We start from the raw sequence: 23,809 nt of genomic DNA, 5'->3' as shown, positions 1-23,809 counted from the left end.
AAAGAGATTAAACGAGTATTGACACAGAGACAGATTTATAGGCCTGTGAATGTGATAAGAGAGGTAGAGAGATGTTTGTGAGCGAAAGTGTGTGTGGTGGCAGCAGGGAGAGGGTGTGTCAGAGAGAGGGAAGAGTGTGTGTCATGGGATAGAGCAGGAGCAGGGACAGGGAGTTAACGCCTCTTGCTGGCCAAGAAAGAAGTTTTCTCTATGTATACAGGCAGACATGCAGGTCACGGTGGGAAGGAAGTATAACAGGGGATAAAGAGAAAAGGTCGAAGGTCAGAAGAGCATCCGGAGCAGGGACAAAGTGAGCAGTGGTGAAGAAAAGGCAGAGGCGAGCGTCTGGCACCGACCTGTTTTTTCCACAGACATTTGAAAAGCAGGGAAAGCACAGGTGTGAATAATTCCACTGGGTGAAGCAACGTCAGTGAGCCGGCACAACACCAGAGGCCTGGGGCTGCATCACCTCAATGACATGCAGCCATCCTCCGTGTTATTATTTCCACCTGTGCCTCTGCCGCGGCACCAAGTACCTTCAACTGTACAGGACAGAGTCAGCCCATCTTTTTGTGCTGTATTCCAAATCCAACCTTAAAGCTAACGTGGACGAGAAGTGCTCTGAATAATGGAGAGTTAAGTGATGAAGTCCATGGGAAGTTTTGTCAGCTGCTGATTCCATGGTCAAGAATAAACAGTCAAATATGAGCCTCTACGATATGTCCATACCAAGGGGCAACATCCTGGGCTGAGCGATGAGGCCAATACAGAAGTGTAAAAAGCTGCAGTTCACTGGGTGGCCACTAGTGGCTGGCTCCAAGAAGCATGTGCCGGCCTTAATCCTGGAGCTTGAGTGCTTATTTTACATTCCTCGGCAGGAGGCGGCAATAATGACCTGCAGAATCCTGCCATCGCTGTTCTTCCTTTTCATCAGTGTGTTTTCATCTATCTGACTGAAGTCACATTTGTCATGTTTATAATTTGACTGTGTATGTGACGCAGGTACCCAGGCATGCTGGTCCTCCTTACACTAAACACAACATCACAAAGGAACACCCTAATTTGGCAGGCACCCCCGCTGGTCATGCCCACTCCCTGGGGGGCTCTCTCAGGTATCAATACCCACATCTTCCCCATATCTCTACCCTAAGGGCTGGGAGACAGGCGAGAGGGGGGGGAGTTAATCACTGTGTCCGCCGTCATCCTCTCTGCATATCCATCCTCTATCTGCCAGTTTGTCTCTTTTGTTTGTTTGACCTGTGTTAGGTCTGGGCGACACTTCATTACTATAACTTATTGTTTCCTAATAGACTCAAATCATATATTGTTTCACTTGTTTAAACGTGTGAATGAATGAGAACTTGTATTAAACCAAAACCTGACAATGTAAGAATTGTGACCCTTTTTTAAATTAAAAATTATTGTGTTTTTGCTTGAATTTAAAAATAATGGTTTGAAACACATTGCCTACTCCAAATTGTATTATCTGTCTTTTATTACATCAGCATTTTATTTTCCTGTTTGTCATTCTCTCTTTTAATATTTCTAAATGGCAATAATCTGTGTACATGACTGTTGTTTTATCAAATTAAGATTAAAATCTTAATAATTGGGTCAAATTCTAAAACAACTTCTGATCACTGCTACATCAACATACATCTTCTGTATATTCTATTCTGTACGACAGCTACTTCACCATGAGGTCATGATGTAGCTCAACCTCAAATCAGATCACACTGTAAGGCTTCAAAGGGAAAGAGGTTTGAAACATCAACATTATTAACCTTTACATTTTTAAGCATTGCCGCTTCATGGTTAGACCTAAACTCTCTGTGTTGAAGCTCTTTAAAAATAGAAAGCTGTTAATAAGAGAGATGTGGGTGTGAAATCCTCGATCCCATCAGGGTTAAGAGCAGAAACTCTTGGTTGAATTTAAACAAGATCTCAAATCCGTAGATGGTAGAAGTTTGGTTAGTTTAAAGGCAACTGTCTTCCCTGCTTGGGTGATATCAAGAATTATCACGATTAAGCTTTTTTAATAAGTTTAAAGGCCGATTTTTGATCATTGTCCTTTGAAGTCCTGTCCTATGTTTTTCTGTGACTTTGATCTGTATTTTCAACCATCTGCCTCCATCACTCATTTTATCTCTGTGTCCCTCTTATGCTTTTATTCCCTCACCATTCTTTTCCATCACTCCTTCTCTCTACTTGCTGGACCTCTACTCACACCCCACCAGTCTGCTACGGGCCCTGGACCGACCCATCATCAGGTAGTTTACCCCACTGTACGTCCCCTCCTGCTTCTCTTCTTGCACCATCTTCATCATATCAGTTTGCTGGTACCTGCATTCAACAAAGGCTCCACAAGGGGTCTAAAGTCTCTGATTTGAAGCCCTGATCAACAAATTATTCCCTGGTTATTGGTAAAACTTACATAAATTCCTATCTCACAATGTCAAAAGAAAGTGACAAAAAAACCCTCCCTGGATCTGCCCCTTAGTTCGTGTAACCGTATCTTTTCCAAGTGTCAGAAGACAAAGATATGAGGGATGGCCGGTGGTCATTAGGTTTGCTGTCGACAAGGAAAAGGGCTGGAACAGCTGTGGTGCCCCAGTGTTCATGATGGACATTTATATAAATGACACTGTGATGAATCCTGTTGGACAGTTGACACTCTGTGAACCAAGGTCATTAGATCATGAGGGCCACCAATTATCTCACGTACGCTAAGAGTCTTGGACATTTCGAGGTGCTGACATTCAGTCCATGTGACTTCCTGTTCTTGTTGTGTTCGTTCATTCATGTTGTACTGATTAACACAAATGCCCACTCCAAAGACTGATGTGTTGTTTACGCCCCTGTTCAGAAAGATGTGCCCTGACTAAGTTTTTTTCTAACATCCTCACCTTCTTGATGCTTCTGTGTGGGTACATTTTAACAGACTAGTAATAGTATGGTGTCAAAGTGTTTCGGATGTGTTTACTGACATTCGTGTAATACACACACACACACACACACACACACACACACAAACACACACACACAAACACACACAAAGTGCATGCCCTGGCTGTCACAAACTGACGCTGGGATCTACAAGAAGGGCCTGAGCCGGCTTTACTTCCTGAGGAGGCTCAGGTCCTTCAATGTCTGCAACAAGATGCTGCAGATGTTCTATAAGTCTGTTGTGGCAAGCACCATCTTCTTTGCTGTGGTGTCCTGGGGTGCGGGCATCAAGGCAAAGGACGCCAACAGACTGAAAAAACTCATCAGGAAGGCAGAGTCTGTGGTTGGCTCTAAGCTTGTCACCCTGGAGGAGGTGGTGGAGGACAGGATGCTGGCAAAACTGCTGGCAATCATGGACAATCCCTCTCACCCCCTCCACAAAACACTGGACAAGCTAAGGAGCAGCTTCAGCCACAGACTCATTCAACCCCTCTGCTCTAAGGAACGATACAGGAAATCGTTCCTCCCAACCGCAATAAGACTGTACAACTCCTCTACCTCTGTCAGAGCCACCATCACAGAACTACACTAAATATACCTGTCTCCTTGCACTGTGTACCTGTACAACACTCCGCTCCATATACACGTACTTCACATCATATGTGATATGTGTTAATATAAACCATATTGATATTATATAACATTTTAATACAATAATATTGTCTTTTGCACACTCTGTCTACATATTCTTACACTCATAGTATATTATCTATTGTATAGTCAAATACTTATATTTATACCTCTACTATATATCATATATTATATCATACTCTCTGTATATTCTTTGTATATATAAGTCTATATACACAGATTTATACGTGTACATGTTATAATTATAATTATTATTATTATTATATTATAACTATAATTATTATTATATATACTGTTGCTGCCATTATTACTATATATTGCTATTATATTGGTAGAATTACTATCATATATAGATATATATTATGTTATATTATATACTATATATACTGTACTATTATTATATACTGTCTAACGATTTGCATATGGTGTCAGTGTCATTGGCTACGCTAAATGTTTTAATGATCGTTTCAAGCCTGACTTACCAAACACTTTTAGTTGTCAGCGCTGAAATCTTCCTCCTTACTGTTGACTCACACTTCTTGTCGCACCATTGACTTAACCGAGGCCGTCTCAGGGTAGCTGATAATGAACAGTTTCCTGGTCACTTCCCAGACTTCCAAAGGGCTATTCACAGTAAAGTAAGCCATTGGACCTGATTTATTATGTTGAAGGTGATTTCCCTCCTGGGTATTTTTAGACGGTTTTACAGCATTGTTTATTCTGCTCTCCCTCACCGGAGCACGCTCACTGCAGGCGGGTGTCCCCAACCTGGGCCTTCGTTGTTTGGAACTCCATCGTTCGTTGTGCTCTTCTTTCTGACTGGAACTCAAGAGATTCCTAAATGTTATGCACTGCCCAACAAACACAAAGCTCGCCATTAAACGTAATTAAACATTAGAGTCTCAACTGATTGAAACATCTTCTATAGAAGCCATTGTAGCTGCAGTCGTTACAGCAGCTACAGTTTTATTTTCTACATCGTGAGTGCTTTTATTTTTTAACAGCTGTGGAGTCTGGTGCTGCATTTGTTCAGCTTATCAGAAAATAATTTGAGTTACTCTGAATTAAACGCTGAAACATCAATGGCCATAAAAACCAAAGCACCAAAGTATCTGAGCCGGGTTGTGCTCCCTACTTTGTAGATGGTATTTTTCTGATTCATGTTTTTTTTTATTCAAATATTACATCCACATTTCTGTAAAGTTTAGTGAAGTAATTAAGGGTAATAATTAAGGGTAATTATGAGTTGTTTATTGAAGCATAAAAGGAAGTTTAAAGGGTTGCATATCTGCCTGAAAATCATATGGCAGTTTATTCCTCTGAGTGGTTGAAATGTGATGGTCTGAATGGTCTGCAGCAATGAGGAGAGTTCAGAGAAATCTGTGGTGCTGGTTCCTTTTTCTTTAGTTTTTTTTGCTGCTGATTAAACACCAGGGGAGCCTCACTGTGAGAGAAGTGTTGGCCAAATGGTGAACTCGTCTGAAAAGCTGAACTTGTTTGTACTTTAGATTAAAGCAGCCTGCAGAAATTAGTCGGCTGTCTCTGGGATCGTACTTAATGTCTTCTGTGTTTCTCTCCCATCTTACCTACAGTTTTTCCAGAGGACTCAGATGCAGACTGCTGGGCCCACCATCCCGACAAACACGCCCTCCATATGGCCCGGCTCACAGACTCCTACAGCTGTCTACCCCACTAATCAGCCAATCATGATGGCCATGGCACCCTGGCCTTTCCCTCCCCCGACGGCTGCACAGTACCACATCCCACAGGTGAAAGAAACACACGGATCTGTTTACAGTTGATGTTTGTTCTCATTCAGGGGTAGGGGAACCTTTTTATCAAGGGCCATTTCAATATTTATAACCTCCTTCAAAGGCCATGCTAAATTTTTATCACATATCACACTTGCCTTTCTAATTTAATGGCTGGCACTGCCTGCTCGGCTGTCAGGTGATAGTGATGGCGACGCTACCTGCAGCTAGTTTTCCAGGTTCGTGTGAGTTTGTTGAGAGGAGCCGAGTCTTTGCAGTAGTCTGTTTTGAAAAGAGCAGCTCACATTAGTAGGCTGGCTCAAACAGAAACACAAACTTCAGTGTACGTCTCCTCAGAATAAGAAAATCCTCAAGATGAACATACAATTTATCGAGCTTGAGCGGAGGGAGGTAGTTTTACTTATTTTGGAGCTCGTCAATGTTTTGCACCGGAGTTTGTGTTGTCAGACTCATGAGCCGGTTCCACATTCAACAGCTTAACAAATATTCTCCTGAAGGAGTTTTTTTACACACCAACATATTCAGATGTCATAGCAGAGTCTTTCTCTTGCAGAGTGGGAATTTGCAGTATTTGCACACAATGAACAATTTTACACAATGCTCTGCAGTGGCAACAAGGCACTACCCTATTCTCCTTCTGAATGAGAGTGTTTTCTGTTTCATGTTGCATTATGAGGTATTGAGTGTGGACTGATGAGGATTTTAGCAGCAACACAACAAAATGTGAAAGGGTGTGAATACAGTGTAATGACATACACAGTGTAACATACACTGTAGGATTTAAAACTATCTATATGCTTAACTAGAAAGGCACTCAGAGACATCATATGTTCGCCAAGGCTAATTGGCCACGTTATCACTATATTGCATTTTGGGATCAGTAGCATGTACTCAAATATGTTCTGCAGACGGCTCACATTAAACACAGGCAAAAAACCCATTCTCTGATATAACTGAATGATGACACCTCCCTAAAAATACTTATTTTGATTCACAAAATCTGGATCCACACTAGATTTCACCTGTTTATAGAAATTACCACTCTACACATCAAGATCCTTTGAAAGTGAAACCGTAACAATACAACATAACCTCCTTTGTGGAGGAACTAATCAGCTGTCTGGTAAAATGGGTGTGGATGCAATGATGAAACTGAAAATGTTCGGGAACATTGGAATGTTATAAGATAAAATCATACCACTGATTGTAAAAGTGCACCATTTCTGTACAATGTTTGTATTTTGTTTGTTTTGATAATAGGTTTCTCCTTGTCCTCTTTACTTGCAGTTTCACCACAGTCAACGCTATGTGGGACCTCCTCAGCAGTATTCTGAACCTTTCACCTTCTATAATGGTCCTGGGCCAGGGGGGGGCCCACCTTACTACCCAGGACAGCCTGTGTACCCCCCATCACCCCCCATCATTGTGCCTACACCACAGCAACCTCCACCAGCCAAGCGTGAGAAGAAAATAGTGAGTATCTTAGGAGTTCGTGTTGGCTGCTCCAGGAACTACATCCCCGAATTCTGTTCAGTTCAGTCGTTGACTCGAGTCGGGCTCAGTTGAGTCGAGTTGAATAGATTTTGAATTGAGGTCAGTTGAGTCAAATGGTTCAGCTGAGCTCAATGGCTCATTTCAGTTGAGTTCAGATGTTAAGTTTAATAGATTTAGTTTAACTTTAAGCTTTAGTTGCTACAATATGTTATGAATACAACACAAAAACTACATTTTTCTTACACAAAAAAACCCTTTCATAGACATATTAGTATTTGGTTTTATTTTACAGAATAAAAAATGTAAAAAAGACAATACAATTTCTATATACTCTTTTGTTTTTATGTTTTCTTTAAATCTATAGTCCGTGTCCATGGTTAATGGATTTGATACATCATGTAAAAGTTCTCAGCAGTGTGTAACACAGCTGACGGCTCACACGCATTGTGTCATTTTCCTCCCAGATCCGTATCCGGGACCCCAACCAGGGTGGCAGGGACATCACAGAGGAGATCATGGCAGGGGGTTCAGGGAGCAGGTATTCAACGCCTCCTGTAGGTCACCCCTCCTTTTCACCCACCCCACCACAGGTGAGGCTCTCTCTCTCTCTCACACGGACTGTCTGCTTAATCCGGCATTTGGGCTTGCTTGTGTGTTTATCTGTTTGTATGCGCACTGCCTTCATCTCTGTGCCCGTCTTTCTGGTTTTCTGTGTTCCTAGTTTTTATGGCCGCACCCTCATTATCCTCACATTTTCTACCACAAATCGCAGCAGCTGAGCAGCAGTCAGACTCCAGAGCCGCAGACACAGCCGCAGCCTCAGCCTCCTCAACCACACCAGGTCCACACTGGAGGCTACACCTTGGAGTCCCTACAGCCCCAACAGCAGCAGCCGTTGACAAAAGGGGCCTCCGACACCAAACCAGAGCCAGGTCTGACCCAACACTCTCACCATTCTTTGGAGTGCCACTCTTAACAATCTAACCAAGGCAGTTTTGACTCCAGAGCTTTTAACATGATATGAGAAACATTTCTCCTGTTAAAGGAGATATGACCAGTCAAAGTCAGAGTACCCCTAAATAATAAACTTGGATAGCCCATATCTCCATTAATTAGGATCTGTGATATGTCAAATTTCAGTTCCATGTGTGTCTCATGTGACCAAATCAGCCCATTCAATTTAATTAAGATCTGTAACTGTTTGGCCCAAAAGTACGATGATTTGGCATGAAATTACCCAATTGTTAAAATGTGACATTAGACCCTCTAGAATAAGTTGAATATTATTTTACTGCTGTGTCATTGCCTCCAATGCCAGACCATGTCATCTTTGGAGCAGAAAAGTTTTTCCCAGAACTCGCTGCACACTGAACATTTTCACTTTCGGTTCACTTACAAAGTGTGATGTCAGCAGGGCTCCAAGGACTTACGTTGAACCTTTCTAGTACGTTATGTTATCTGTCTTGCTGCTGCGGTTTCACAATCGCAACCTTCACAAAAATGTTGACGTAAAAACATAACTTATATGTGAAGAACTGTTAAGTGTAGTTTGTGATACAAATATTACCTTTTGCTGATTGAATTCTGAAGACATGTATTCATCTCTACCCTTCCTTCTTCCAGATGATGCGCCAAAACTGCAGCCAGTTGTCCAGAAGTCTTCCTCACCTGGGCTTGTGCTGCCTGAAGCCCCCGTGGAGAGACCGGAGGCCAACACACCTGAATCTGAGCTCACTCCTCCCGCAAGTGAGCCGGAGCTTCCCCTTCCCGCCTCGCTCAGCGCCCCTGTCAATCACCCACCTACAGCGGCCAAATCAAGTGAACGTCGCTCAGCCAGGGGGTCAGTCTCTTCTCACTTGTCCTCAGTCGGAGAGCAGAAACCCTCTTTGGCGCCACCTCAGCCTCCCAACACAGACAAGCCTTTCTTAGACGCCCCAAGAACTCTGGCTGCCTTGTCTGTAGCAGCCCCCGAGGCCTTGAATAACCTTGCCCGGTCCGGGACTGAGCTGGAGACAGCGGCCCATGAGCCTTCTCTCATGGCCCCTGCTGCACTCCAACCGCAGGCCTCTAGTCCTGCTTACAGAGAACCCTCCTCGGAAACTTTGCCTTCTGACATGAGGCCACAGGTTCCCATTGCTGCTGCGCTGGCCGCTATGGCTCCTGTGGCTGTGGTGCAAGTTACCATGAGCTTGAGCCCGGCCCCAGCTTTGCCCGGCATGCTTCCCCCTGGCCTTCCGCCTCTAGTGCAGGCCACAACAGAGGCTGACGTGCCAAGTAAATCCATAGACACTAAAGACCTTGTACCCAGAGCAGAGACGGAGGCACAAGGTGGCATTACTGACAGCAAGACAGAGTCCCAGCCTCAAGAGCTCATCAGGATTAGCCCCACAACAGGTACTTTCATTTGTTGCATTTCAGGAACTTTAAAATTCACACATAACTCTCAGTTACCAATGAATGTATTCTGCTCTTCGGGAATTTTTTGGGGACAGGGCAGTCGGGATGAGACATAATTTTATGAGTCTGCTACTTTCATATTTTTATTTGCCAGACAAAAACAGACACTATGTTCAGAACAAATGGTTTGATTGCTTGTCGTAAAAATGCCCCATGAAGTTATGAGTGACTGAAAGTACTTGGGGTCACAGTAGGAAGTTGGGTAGCACGGATTCCGCTGCAGAGAAATAAATGATAGGTAGAACTGAAAGTTTTCAACAAATCTGTTTTTTGTTATAAATTATAGCAACCAAATACTTATAGATTTATTTATCGTAAGATACCAATGGTTTTTAAATGAGTGTCATTTGTGGTGGTAATAACAGCTGTATGTCCTCCTGGAAGCCATAACAATAATAACTCAATGGGGAATGTTCCCTTTTCTATTTATCCCTCTTTTCCCGCCTTGTTAAACGCTTTGTGCTTGTAGCTGTTTTTTTTTACGTTGGTCTGAGATGAATGAGTTTTAAATCATCAAGGCAATGAAGACCTAACAACGTAACCATTAATCATTTTATATGTGTTTTATGTGTAGTACCGGTTGTAAGGTTTCATTATACAGACCGATTTTTCTTGTCATCGCTGCCTTTGGGACACTTCACTTCTACATCCATTGGGGTTCTGCTGTTTACTGACAAACCGCTCGTTCCGTGCTTCTGTGTTCTGCAGTAAATCAGATGGCTCCTGCGAAACCAAAGACCTGGAGGAAACCAAATGAAGGGATCTCTGCTGGAGACGTACCTCAAAAGGAGGATGAGGTAAAACAAAAAAGACTGGATGAAAAGGGGGAAAGAAAACAGGAGCTTCAAAGTATATATCATCAATAATATGTGTATTGTGTCAGAAGTCTGTGTGTCGAAATGTATTATCTTGCACATTGATTTAAAAGGAAATTGTTTATTGACAAATAATGAGGGATCTGAAAACTGAATCTTGCCTCCTTAACAGGACAAGCCAATGTCAGTGGATCAACCTGCTGGTGACCAGGCCCTGCAGGCAGCTCCATTGAGCATCAGCCCTGTGCCCCAAGCAACAGTCTTCACATCCACCCCTGCTCCCGTCAGCAGCCCAGAGGCTGACGGGAAGCTCGCCGTCCCAGAGGAGAACGGTGAGGCTGAGATGGAGCCCATGAGGAACGGGTCGGGCCACACCTCAGAGACGGAGAGCAGCGACAGCGAAGCCACCCCTGGGGACAAGGAGAATTCCACAGGAGCTCCACAGGATATAGAAGGTAAAGGCAGACCTTATTCTCTGAACAGTTACCAAATGCAGAAGCCTTTTGGAGTTACCACTGTGCAAAGCCACTATATTTACTCTTTCTCTTGGTTGTCCAGACCTGTCCGATCCCAGTGGGAGGCGTATGTATAGCAGGGACTTCCTGTTGAGCTTCCAGTTCAAGCCTGCCTGCATACAGAAGCCTGAGGGACTCCTACCAAATAGTGATGTGGTTCTAGACAAGGTACTTTACAGACTCATAGACTGTTAGACAAAAGTATTACACCGTGATTAAACCTATAACAGCCGAGGGTTCATCAATCAATGAATGGAAAACTGTAGTGGTCATTTCTGAGGAAGTAAGGCTGAGTACTTGGGCTTTTAAATGACAAATAAAATGAATAAATAATGAAAGTAATGATTATTTGCACATCTAATGTAGAGTGTAACGCATTGTTCTTTGTTATTGGCTAGCAGCAGTAGGCTGGTGTTGGGCATAAAGCAAGAGCTGGTAATGTGCTATATGACTGTCATTCAGCAAGGGTCACCACTGAGTTAAAACACGCGTGCACACACACACACACACACACATTCTCAGACCAGACCCTTTTTGACCACTACTATTGGGGGGTTATAGCTTCCCCTGCTATTCAGTTCATTGTGTGTGTGTGTGTGTGTGTTTGTGTGTGTTGCAGATGAACCAAAACAAGTTGCCATCTCCAGTCGTGGATTCTCGGGTGATATCCAGAGGACCTGATTTCACACCTGCCTTGGCAGATTGTGGCAGTCAGATGGTGGGAGGAGGAGGGGCTCCAGTAAGTAACTAACAAACAAACACTCCTCTCCTCCACTTTCTAGCTTCTGTTTCAGTCAACACTTGATAACATGCTGCTTTTAAGTAGAGGTTTTAGAAGTTTAATAAAAATATAAATAAATAAAAAAATACTGTTAGAGGTCAGTGATCTGATACCAGGGGAGGATTTGAGTTTCTTCTGATGGTTAATTCAACACAGAAAAACTGAAAATCAGGTTGACCGGAAACAATATTTTGGGGAAAATAGGCTTACTCATTATCTTCACAGGCGAGAAGATGGATTAGACTTATACAGCATCTTTTTGTACAATACAAGGCGAGAGCTTTGCTGGGTTCAAAGAATGGAAGCAGTTACTGGAAGGCCAAACTTTTGAACTTAGTGAGAGCCAGGCTGACTTCTTACCCATTAGACCAGCTGCTCGTAACTTTCAGTATGGCAGTGTAAGAGAGGGTCACATAAATGATATTTCTGTTGCCTTACTTAGGGAAACTCAAACAAACTTAAACACTGGAATTGAAAATCCGTTATTTTGGCTAATTTAATGGATTTTGAGTCATGGTAATAATACTGTTTTTTCCCTTTCTTCCTGTGTAAAGCTTGTAAACCTTGGGGCGCGGCCACCACCACCCAGGAAGATCATCATGAGCCTGTCTGTGCACGACGATGTTCAGATGAAGAAATCAGAGAAGGCCTGGAAACCAGGCATGAAGCGGGACAGCCTCCCAGCGGAACCAGAGTCACATAGAACACAGGTACGACCAAATATACACAAACTGAAATCCACAAAGCAGTGGGCATATATAGAAATTACTTATACAGACTTTTCTGAAAATTAATGTTAGTCTTTATTGGAAATTCCAGTAAAAATGTTGTTTAAGTCTGTAAATATAGGAAAATAATTGTGAGTATTAAGTTTCCGTATTACTAGTAGCTTTACAACAGAACTAGTTTTTCATGTGTCGCGAGAGATTGGTCTTTGTGCTTGATGACCTCAGAGTTTCAAGTACCTGTTATGACCTTTTCCATTCAGGACCTGTACAAGAAGGTCCGCAGTATCCTGAACAAGCTGACGCCTCAGAAGTTCGACCAGCTGATGCAGCAGTTGACGGACTTGACCATCGACACGGAGGAGCGGCTCAAAGGAGTCATTGACCTGGTGTTTGAGAAGGCCATCGACGAGCCCAGCTTCTCGGTGGCCTATGGGAACATGTGCGGCTGCCTCGCCATGGTAAGCAGGTCGCTTAGTTGAGCAGAGAAGTGTGTCAACGAAAGAGTCTTGTGTTTGTAATGTAATTGTTTAAATTGGATTTGGAGAACTACATAAATAAAGCTTTTTCATAATCTGCCGCATTTACAGATGCAAAAAAACGATGAAGAAATTGAATGATATTTTAACCATCTATTGGAGGGGTGTGCACACAGTGTGTCAATATGCAGTCAACAACTTGCTAAATGTTTATGCAGCAAATTGATCAATTGGTTCATATTCAGCTCTGCCTTGAGGCAGATTAATGCTGTGAAAAGCAACACAATTCAGTACAGTATGATGATGAGGTTTTATTGTTTTAATGCCTCTAGAGTCTACACCAGACGACACACACTATTTATTAAGGAGTTTGAAAATCAATACAAATAATCCTTTAAAACACAATTTATTAAACTTGCATATCCTTAATTATAGACTAATTTAACAAGAGTTCTAGAGAAACCATTACATAATCTGTCTGCCATCATTTCATAACATAACCTTACATATATTAGTCATTGAAATCAAAATAATCCAGGTTCGAAAATGTTAATTTGTTGATAAATAAAAACAAATGTTAAACCCGCAGAAAACTCGTGTTTTTTCAGGGTTAGTTCATTACTTATTTTATTTTAATGCTTATGTTCTCTACTGACATCATTCCACTTACTGTTCATATGCAGCTCAAGGTGCCCACCACTGACAAACCCAACAACACAGTGAACTTTCGCAAGCTGCTGCTAAACCGCTGTCAGAAGGAGTTTGAGATAGACAAGGTGGATGATGTGGTGTTAGAGAGGAAGCAGAGGGAGCTGGACTCTGCTGCATCAGTAAGTGTGAAGCTGGATCTTTACCGAAACGTCTATTAGTTTCTGTTTCAACTCTGTTCAAGAGGTGTGTTTCCTTGGTCCAATTAGACGGAGCGTGACCGACTTCAGGTAGAGCTGCAGGAGGCCAAGGACATTACCCGGCGTCGTTCCATCGGCAACATCAAGTTCATCGGCGAACTCTTCAAGGTCAAGATGCTATCAGAGTCCATCATTCATGACTGCGTGGTCAACCTGCTGAAGAACCACGACGAAGAGTCTTTAGAGTGTCTGTGCAGGCTGCTCACCACCATCGGACAGGACCTTGACTTTGAGAATGCCAAGGTGAGCTGGTGGTAGTAAATTTTTACATAAATCTGAAATTTCTTTTATTACGGTCTTAGAAAGGTCTGAAGGGCTGCTGTAGAACTCTGTAGAATAATAATATCTGCAACCTGCTGTCTGGTAGATTGAAAGGAGACATGCTGAACATGACCTTCATGTCTCAAATTAACCTTGTCTCTCCCTCTGTGTATCACCAGCCTCGGATGGATCAGTATTTTATCCAGATGGAAAAAATCGTCAAAGAGAGGAAGACGTCGTCTCGTGTACGGTTCATGTTCCAGGATATTATAGACCTGAGATTGGTGAGTGGGTCTTCGCGATTCTTCTTTCATTTGCACAATTGTACAGAGTCCAACATTCCAATTCTTCAAAGTAAGATGGATTTTTACCACAGAAATTTATTTCACCAGTCTGTCTGATGACCAGGAACATGATACTGGATATTCTGGTCATATAGTGTTTAATGAATATCTACACTGCTGTCGTTAAGGAATTCTTACGCTTTTTATAAGGACTGATATAGATAGATACATAGATCATGGCAAAGAAATGTAAGAAAATTCCATTGAAATGTTGAACAGGGAAAAATGGAAGAAACCTGAGGAAGACGTGATAACTATTGATCTTTAATGAATTCATCAGTGTGTCCTTAGTCATTAGAATATTCCTCTGGGATTGACTGATTCCTCTGTTTGTGCTAAAATGTACCTAGCACTGAGTGATTAAACCCACACATGCACCTAAATTCTCTGATCTGTCACAGATAAAAAGCAAAGAAATCTGTTTAACACTACAGAATATGTCTGATTCATGTTTGATTCATTGTGGTTCTGTACATTTTTTTTTCTTCAGCAAAACTGGGCGTCTCGAAAAGCCGACCAGGGTCCAAAAACCATTGAGCAGATCCATAAGGAGGCAAAGAGTGAAGAGCAGGAGGAGCAGAGAAAAGTGCAGCAGCAACTGCTCTGCAAGGACACCAAGAGACGAACAGGTCAGGCCTGCAGTCTAAATGCTCTTTCAGGCTTAGAATCCACATCGTCACAGCTATAGTGACTCAGGAAGCCAGGCTGTTAGCTGACCTATAATATTTCATCTTGTATGGCAGCATGCCACAGAAAAAGTCAGAAATGTCCCTCTGTCTGCCACTTCAGGGGTGGACTGGCCATCTGGCATACCGGGCATAATCCCGGTGGGCCGTTGACCCAATGTGGGCCGGTCTGGTCCGCTATGTTGTTTTTTTGTTTTTTTTCTCTTCTTCCTCTCTAAATTCCCTCCAATTGGGCCGGCCAATTGGCTACAGAGGGCTAGCAGTGTGTTGCCAGCATCGACACATATTATTGGTCTATTGTTTGTCATTGTCAATCAATCATGGGCTGACAGGCTCAGAGAGCCCTGACAGTGCTGTCAATCACAATACAAACCGGGGGCGGGGGGGGGAGTCGCGGGACTGGCTGCTGCTGAGACAGAAACTTAACTTAATGGATAATAAGAGTAAAAAAACGCCCGGGTGGCGCTGAGAAGCCTCGGGAAAAAAAGCAGAAGTCTCTGGAGGTGGAGGCTGCTAAATGTGCCAAACTGACGGACCTATGTGGTGCCGGGTTCACCAGCCCAGCAGCAGCAGGTGCGCCGGGAGACGAGCGAGGAGGACTCGACAATGATGAGCGAGTGGAGGCAGACATGTGAGCGCGCATTTTCAATTTTCAATACATTCTCCAAACTGGCTCGTTACTTGAGCAGCGGAGGTTGGCGTCGCACGCCTCTACCCACGGCGCACCTCTCTCTCGCTCTCTCACTCGCTGCCCCCTCCCTCCTGAGATGTGCAGGTCCCGGTGGCGTGTTTGCCGTCGGGGGGGGTTGGTCTATCCCTCCGCAGGTTCACCTTCAGAAATCTTGTTACGACTTTTACTTCCTCTAGAATAGGATAAGAGATAGTGTCTTATTTTGTGTGCCTAGATCTGGTTTCCCTTTGCTGAGTTATCATAAGGGGCATTGTGTATCACTCTTGCTACTGATGAGAGGTCCATGTTTAGTGATATTTACAGAATGTTTTAGTGGTTATACTGCGGTTTATTAATGTTCTTGGGCAGACACAAGAGGCACTTGTTTATAGTTAATTCTTTGTTGTCTCTAGATGCACTGGTCCATTACTATTTGAACCTCAGCATCTAGGGTTCAAAATTGGTAAAATTATACATTATATGCATATTGTTGTTGTAATTTTTCAGTCAGTTGAGATAAATCTTGAGGAGAAACATTTTGGGTTGTTTTGTGTCTGTATAGACCTACTATAAAAAGAGCTTTGCATTTTTTATTTTAGTTCTTGTACTTTTGATACTTAAGTACATTTCAACACCAGATACTTTTGATACTTAAGTACTTTTAATATGAGCTACTTTAAGACATTTAGAAGACATAAGTTACGTCAATTTAATGGCAGATGTGCTCGGCTAATTATGTGGGCCGGTCTGAGCCAAAAAATGCCCGGGCCGTTTTGTTCTCCCAGTCCAGCCCTGTGCCACTTTCACACCCGTTTGACTCCACTGTATTTCCTGTGAACTTATCTTAAACCTGTATTTCTCTGTGTGTTTGTTTGTTTGTTTTTTTGTGTGGGTGTGTCTCCACAGATCCAAGGGAGCAGAGAGAGCAGCGCGTACAGAGAGAGGAGACCTGGACCACTGTGTCCATGACGAAGAACAGCAGGACCATCGAACTCAACAAGATCCCAAAGTTCTCCAAGGTGAGACGAGCTGTCCGAGGCTTCGACGCAGATCTTACCATTCTACCTTTTTCTTACCTTCTAGTGTGAGGATTGTACAAATGCACTGCATACAGGAGACGTGAAGCTGCTCTTTACTTTCTGTCCGTCATAGTTGATTTGCTCATATTTCTACATTGGACTCACAAAAACAATGACAAACAATTACCATGTGGTAACTGGTCGTGTTCCCTGGAAACTTAAGCCGTTGTCAGACATGAACTCTGGGTAAAATCTGGAGAGAATTGGCTACAGACTTCCAACATTTAAATAACTTGAGCTGAAATTTTGATTAATGATAGTTTGATCTGAGAGATTTAAAATGTTCATTTGAATTAAAGCTGGAACCTAAAGCAGAGTCAGGACTTGTTATGATGCTGATGTTCAATCAGAAACATATAATATTTTATGATTTATATATGATTTACAATTTAAATATTGGTCAAGTTTCTTAGATGTTCCACTTATTACTGATAAAAGACTCACTACAGGGGCATTTGTGTCGATTTGTAGATAAATCATTAACTGATTGTGTTTGTGCTTACAATGTTGCACAGATCAGAAGTTGAGCTGGATTGAGTTGAATCCAACTAAAATATGATGATACATTTCCTCAGAACCATCACATAATGTCATGCTTCCTCCTCACGCCCACGATTTCACGCCCTCAACTCAGAGTAAATCAATTCAACAATATACTTAATGATTTGTATAATGAGTTTAATATTGTAAAAATTTAACAAAACAAGAGAAGTTGAATATAGTAGATTTTGTGAAATCAGCAGTGACCTCTGAGTAGAAACTGAACACAGACAATGTGAAAAGTTGTGTGGCTCATTATTTTGTGCCTGATGGTCTGTGCTGAATCTCGAGGCTGTTTTGAAAACTCCGTCTCGATCGAATATCGCCAGCTTTGTAATTAAGATAAAGTGGTGAGTTCGTTCTTCGTGTTGTGACAAGTTCGTCTCGTGTTCATTAAATGTTTTTCCATTTTAGTCTCAGACTTCCTCTTCCGTGGTTTCTGTTCTCTGGCTGGAAAACCGTACATGAACTCGGGTCCCATAACTGTTTATGATTAATCCTTGGAAATCCTCACAACCGGGCTGTTTGTACAAACTCTCCCTGCTCCCATCTGATCTGCATTACTGTAGTTTACATGTTCGGCAGTGCATAGGTGGCACAAAGAATCCATGAGGTACTGCAAAATAGAAGGAAAACAGACTTTGTGGGATCTCCACCTGCTGGAGGCACTCTGACATGGTTTAGTGTAGAACAGGGACCACACTTGATCACTAAGCCGTTGGGTCACCTCATGTTTACAAAATGCAACGTATGGTATGGATGCAGTAATGTGGCTGGGACCTGTCCTTGATTAACATTGGGCATTGCAGAATTCAGACAGTGCTTTGGAAGGAAGCTTCTCCCTCTGCTGGACATTTTGAGAACATGGAAGAGTGGAAATCTTTACCTGTCGATTTCAGTCTAAACCTTTAGACTTTTCCTTTCAGATTTTCAACTATTGTGATCTGTAGTTTTTATTGCTGGAAATGTGACAAGTGATCATAATCGCTTCTCTTTCTGCAGCCTCAAAAAGATGAGAAGATCCAGCTGGGCCCCCAGGCTCAAGTCACATGGGGGAAGGGCAGCAGTGGAGGAGCCAAGGCCAGTGACTCAGGTGAGGTCACACCACATGACTGTTAAAGCTGTCGAATCACTGTGCAGTTCACAATACATGACCTGCTGCCTTGTGATCGGGAGTCTTGTCGCTGTTTAGAGTTGCGATGACAGGGTGTCACACACTTCACAATGTTTCGACTGTTCCGCTCTGTTTAGCTGTAGTTGTCACTGATTCATCTAAGATATTAAGCCTGTTAGAGATCTGGGAGTCTGATAGTCTTTCATATCTATTACATTTTACGAGAATTTCATTCATTATGTTCTTATAAAGGTTTTACATTTAACTCGAGGAAACCCTGATATAAAACAGTAACTTACAGCATATCCTGTATACTGAGTCAGGTGAAGCATCTTCCTCTTAATGACTGGACCTTGACTCTGATCATCCACAATCGTTATTTTTCACTCATCTCTCTTATAACGTTTCATCTCTGTAACAGAACTATCATGCACAGCGGGCCTCAACCGCTTCTCAGCGCTGCAGTCCACCCCCCCACCTCAGCCCTCCACCCCTCCTCCACAGAACCCAGACTCCAACGCCAGGAGAACTCTGGGAAGGTATGAGATGACAACGCTGTCTGATTTTAAGGATCCTGTTGGTGTTAGGTTTCTCTGAAACATGAGGAAAGTGTCTCTGTGATTCTGATATGTATCTCTCCTGTTAGCAGGATATTCATAACTCTGATTAACTACTTTCCATTGACTTAAAAATAAATTAGTTTTGGTATTGGGGTTTTGTTTCGCTTCTGTTTAGGTCAGTGATAATAATTCTTAGTAGGTTCAAAATTGGTTGAAAAGCTTGATATTCAGAGGTTCTCATTTACACTGACATCCTTCCCAACTCTTTGTTTATTCGTCCCCCACCAGTCGTAGCAGTACAGGCAGACAGCGCAGCAACAAGCCGCCGATCTCTGCGCCGCCATCGTCTCGGACTGGTCCGTTCACCAGGGGAAGCAGTTCAAAGGAGCTGCTGGAGAGTCCAACCCCGAAGGAGCCGCGAAGAGACAGGGAGCGAGAGGGAGCCGAGCCCCGGAGACCGAGTGTCCCCGAGGACAAACCTGAGCCAGAGTGCAGCAGAGTCCCAGAGCCTGGTGAGACGCACATCGCTGCCCAACCCCGGACAGACAGGACCATAATACTGACACATTCACTCTCTGCCATTTATCACACTGTTGTGACTGTGGTTGTATTTGCATCGATAGTGAAACCTGTTGTCCAGACGATAGAGAAACCTGCTCGGTCTGAGGAGGAGATAGAGAGGAGGTCCAAGTCCATCATCGACGAGTTACTGAACATTAAAGATTTCAAGGTGCTGAGATCCAGTCAACTGATAACTGATTTTTCCATTTCAATTTCATTGAATAAACCTTCTTAAAGGAAAGAATCAAAGTATTAGTCTTGAACATGCGTCTTTGTTTTCTTGTAGGAGGCTGTCCAGTGTGTGGTGGATCTGGATCTTGGCTCTCAGTTGCACATCTTCATACGCGTTGGGGTGAACTTGACTATGGATCGCACTCAGATCACACGGCACCACATGGGCCAGCTCGTCTTCCAGCTGGTGCAGAAGGGAATCCTGCCCAAACCCCAGTTCTACGAAGGGTCAGTTCGCCTGCTCAGTTCTACTTAAGAGTTCATTTGAACCCCTGTGTGGAGAAAACAATAGTAAATTTAGTTGATGTTGTCCAGCCATTTATCTTCCTGGTAATTATTTTCAAAACATGTCAATACCAGAATAAGAGAGAATGACCAACAATTTTCAGATGTTTTTGGTTTTCTAAAATACCAATGTTGTCGTTGGAAATAGAGTCTCTTTAGGCATGGATAGTTTTCTAGAATGTTTTTACATCAAATTTCATATTTGCTTTAGAAGACCCAAACATTTTAAATAAAATATAAAATAAAAAAACTTCTTCTGTCCCTTTACTGTGGCCAATTTCCAGTGTTTTTAAAATACCTTGAAAGAAAGCCACTTTTTGGTTTCTCCTTATTATTCTGTTCTTACAAATTCATCAACAACTCTCAAAGTAACATCAGGTATAAATAAAAAGTAAATTGCCATCGGGAACATGTTCTGGTTCTAAACTTCCTGAATTTAAATTGAGTGTAAGAACTTATGTTGTTTTTGCTCAACCACAACGTACTTGTTTCTTTCCCCAGGTTTGCAGACATGCTGGAGCGAGCAGACGACATGGCCATCGACGTTCCCCACATCTGGATTTACCTGGCCCAGCTGCTCAGCTCTGTGCTGAGGGAGGGGGGCTTCTCTATGAGAGAGCTCTTTAGGTATGAGACCACCAACGTGTTGACTGTGATGAACTCCGCTCTAAACTAAGCTGTGTATGAAGTAAAGATCTGCTCAGACTTTTAAGATTTATTTTAATTTATGTCATGTTCTGCTTGTTCACAGTGAATTAAGCAAACATTTGCTTCCTGTGGGAAAAGCTGGGATCTTAATCTCTGAAATACTGCTCATACTATGCAAACACATGGTAAGAAACACTTCATACTGTCAACTCCTGTTACCTGTTCTCATTATGAAGCAGGTAGATTATAACCAGTGACTCAGCTGCAGATTAAATGTATATATACATAGATTATTGACTTGTAAACAATCTATATTGATATTTTTACTGTTGCACTGCACTGGAGTTTACTGTAGAATTTTTTTGTATTATTCATTCAGTGTTATTGTTATAATTCTGTCATAATTATTATAAACCAGTAAAATGAAAAATCTCAATGAAATCAACTGATTTGCTCTTTTGATTTGAAGCAAATATTTTCTCATTCATTAAGTAAGTTTAGGAATTAAATATTTCTCGTAATAGAAAAGACATTTCAGAGCACAGGTTTGTGACGTTGTCCGGTCTGGTCTCCACAGAGCCCTGGTACTGTGGCGTCTTTGTGGGGGGAGTCGGGCCTCAACTGGACTGACCTTCTGCCGGAGGGAGAGGACGTCCAGGCTTTCATCTCACAACAGGTCAGTGATGAAGGTCAACGCTCATCAAGGCCCAAGAAATATCAAGGGCGGGAAACCCTCTGTTACCATCTATCAGCTGTTTGAAGACTTTTTTAACTAATGGAGATAAATAAGAACTTTCTTATGGTTTTTTTTCATTGTTTCCACGCCGTCCTTCTCTTCTATACTTCCTCACCATATCAATGTTGTCTCCACTCGAACAGAAACTCCAGTTTCTTCAGCCACGGAGACTGAGTGTCCCCGAGGACAAACCTGAGCCCGAGCGCAGCAGAGTCCCAGAGCCTGGTGAGATACACGTCCCTGCCCAACACCGGACAGACAGGACGATAATACTGACACATTCATTCTCTGCCATTATTGACACTGTTGTGACTGTGGTTGTTTATTTGCATCGACAGTGAAACCTGAGCCTGTTTTACAGACGATAGAGAAACCTGCTCGGTCTGAGAAGGAGATCGAGAGGAAGTCCAAGTCCATCATCGACGAGTTCCTGCACATTAATGATTTCAAGGTGCTGAGATCCAGTCAACTGATAACTGATTATTTTCATTTCAATTTCAGAGAATAAACCTTCTTAAAGGGAAGAATAAAAGTACTAGTCTTGAACTTTGTTTTCTAATGAATTAACTTTTTAATGTTTTTTTTGTTGTTTCCACGCCGTCCTTCTCTTCCATACTTTCTCACCATATCAATGTTGTCTCCACTTGAACAGAAGGTCCAGTGTTTTCAGACTCTGTCCGAAAGAAACTGGTCCCCCGAGGAGCTTAGACAACAGCTGGAGGACATGGCCAGTGACGAGCAGATCTTCGACTGGGTGGAGGTACGAAAAGTCACATCAACCAGTCTCTGCGAGTTAGTGGTAAAAATCCTGAAGGGCAAACGGAGTGGGGCTGAGTTACACCTCGTTGTAAAGTAACAGAATATACTTATATTTTGGACCTTGAAGCTAATGTTGGTCCACGACTGTTGGTAAGATCTCCTCAATACAATTCCTGGGTCAACTTGTGCTCCAAAATGTTATGTTTTTCTCCCTGGGTCCACAAACCTTCATGGAAATCACTTCAGTAGTTTTTGATGAATCCTGCTGACAAACTAACTAAACAAATGAAAACATAAGCTCCAGTTTAAGACCAGAAATATGTTCATTACACATCTACATACTTTGAACTTGCACCAGAAGCGCTCAGTAGAGCACATACCTCCTCCGAGGCCCAACAGTCTCCCTAAATTCAATCAAGCTCAACCAAATTACAAACTCATAGAAATCAGTCCTATTAATATGTCTGGTTATTTTCTAAATCTCCAACTTATTTCTTTATCAAATTCTCTCCACCGGGTCTTCATTGGGCCGTATCTCTCTCTATCTGTAGAAGACACCAACGAAGATGTCTAGAGTTTGTGGTGATAAGAGCCGATGACAGTGTCGGCACATGATGTTCAGGTCCTGTCTGAAAAGGGCTTTGTGTTTTACTGCTCTTCAGTGTCATCACTTCTCAGCTGATTCTTGTAAATTTGACAGACGCTGTGTTTTTACTCCTCCTCCTCTATTCTCCGTTTCTCAGGAGAACCTGGATGAATCTCAGATGACCTCGTCTCTCTTCCTGAGGGCGTTGATGACGGCTGTGTGTAAGGCAGCAGTGCAAGGTAAGCTCTCCACCAGCCGGAGGAGAGACCGCTGATTACAATATTTACTCTCTGCCAAGCGAATGAATTGACTCTGCCTCCTGCTCCACTGTGCAGATAACACCAACTGTCGAGTGGACACGGCCCTCATCGAGAAGAGATTGACTGTTTTACTCAAGTACCTTAACGCAGACACTGAGCGACAGCTGCAAGCACTTTATGCACTTCAGGCGCTGATCGTCGCCCTCGATCAGCCTCCAAGTAAGTTCTGCATCAGAGTTCGCTTCAAATGAAACTCACACATGATCCCTTCTCTTCGTTTCTAAAGAATAAACTGTGTAACAAGTTCTCCGTTGTGATCAAACCAGTGTTACAGTGCAATCTCACTACAAGATCCATTTAGTGGCTTTTCTGGAGCTTTGCTTCTTGTCACATGATTCTATCAGCAGAAAAACTTCGCCATGTTATATCGAATTGTAGATTTCCATATTTCTGTTTATTTTTTTAAGCACTTTAAGGACATTTTAAACAATTTGGATTAAAACTTTGAATCTCAAATTTGTTCTCCACTGACATTAGCTTGATTTGTTCATTTGAGGAACATCATTCCGACTCCAAATCACTTTTGCAAAACACAATGCCGTCTTCAGTCATTTCTAATCCATCAATTTTTTGTTTCTTATCTAGATACAAATCACATTAATTTAATTGATAACATAAGGAATTGATCTCACCTCACAGAAAAATGTAATTCATTTCCGTTTCGTCACAGCTGAAAGGATGACTGACATGTATTTGTTCTCCAGACCTCCTCCAGATTTTCTTCGACTGTCTGTACGACAAGAACGTCATCTCCGAGGACGCGTTCTACAAGTGGGAGGCGAGCAATGACCCGGCCGAGCAGCTGGGTAAGGGCGTGGCCCTTGAGTCCGTCAAAGCCTTCTTCACCTGGCTGCGGGAGGCGGAGGTGGAGTCGGAAGATGACTGA

The 23,809-nt window shown here is 42.6% G+C and overlaps 1 pseudogene; it reads left to right on the top strand.

Annotated features, from left to right (window-relative positions):
• Positions 1-226: 226 nt before the first annotated feature.
• On the top strand, positions 227-23,809 carry LOC133003702 (eukaryotic translation initiation factor 4 gamma 3-like; annotated as a pseudogene).

Source organism: Limanda limanda, chromosome 6 (assembly GCF_963576545.1).
Source record: "Limanda limanda chromosome 6, fLimLim1.1, whole genome shotgun sequence".
Lineage (NCBI taxonomy): Eukaryota > Metazoa > Chordata > Actinopteri > Pleuronectiformes > Pleuronectidae > Limanda > Limanda limanda.
The sequence above is the reverse complement of the archived record's forward strand: the minus strand, read 5'-3'. Positions and strand labels throughout refer to the sequence as shown.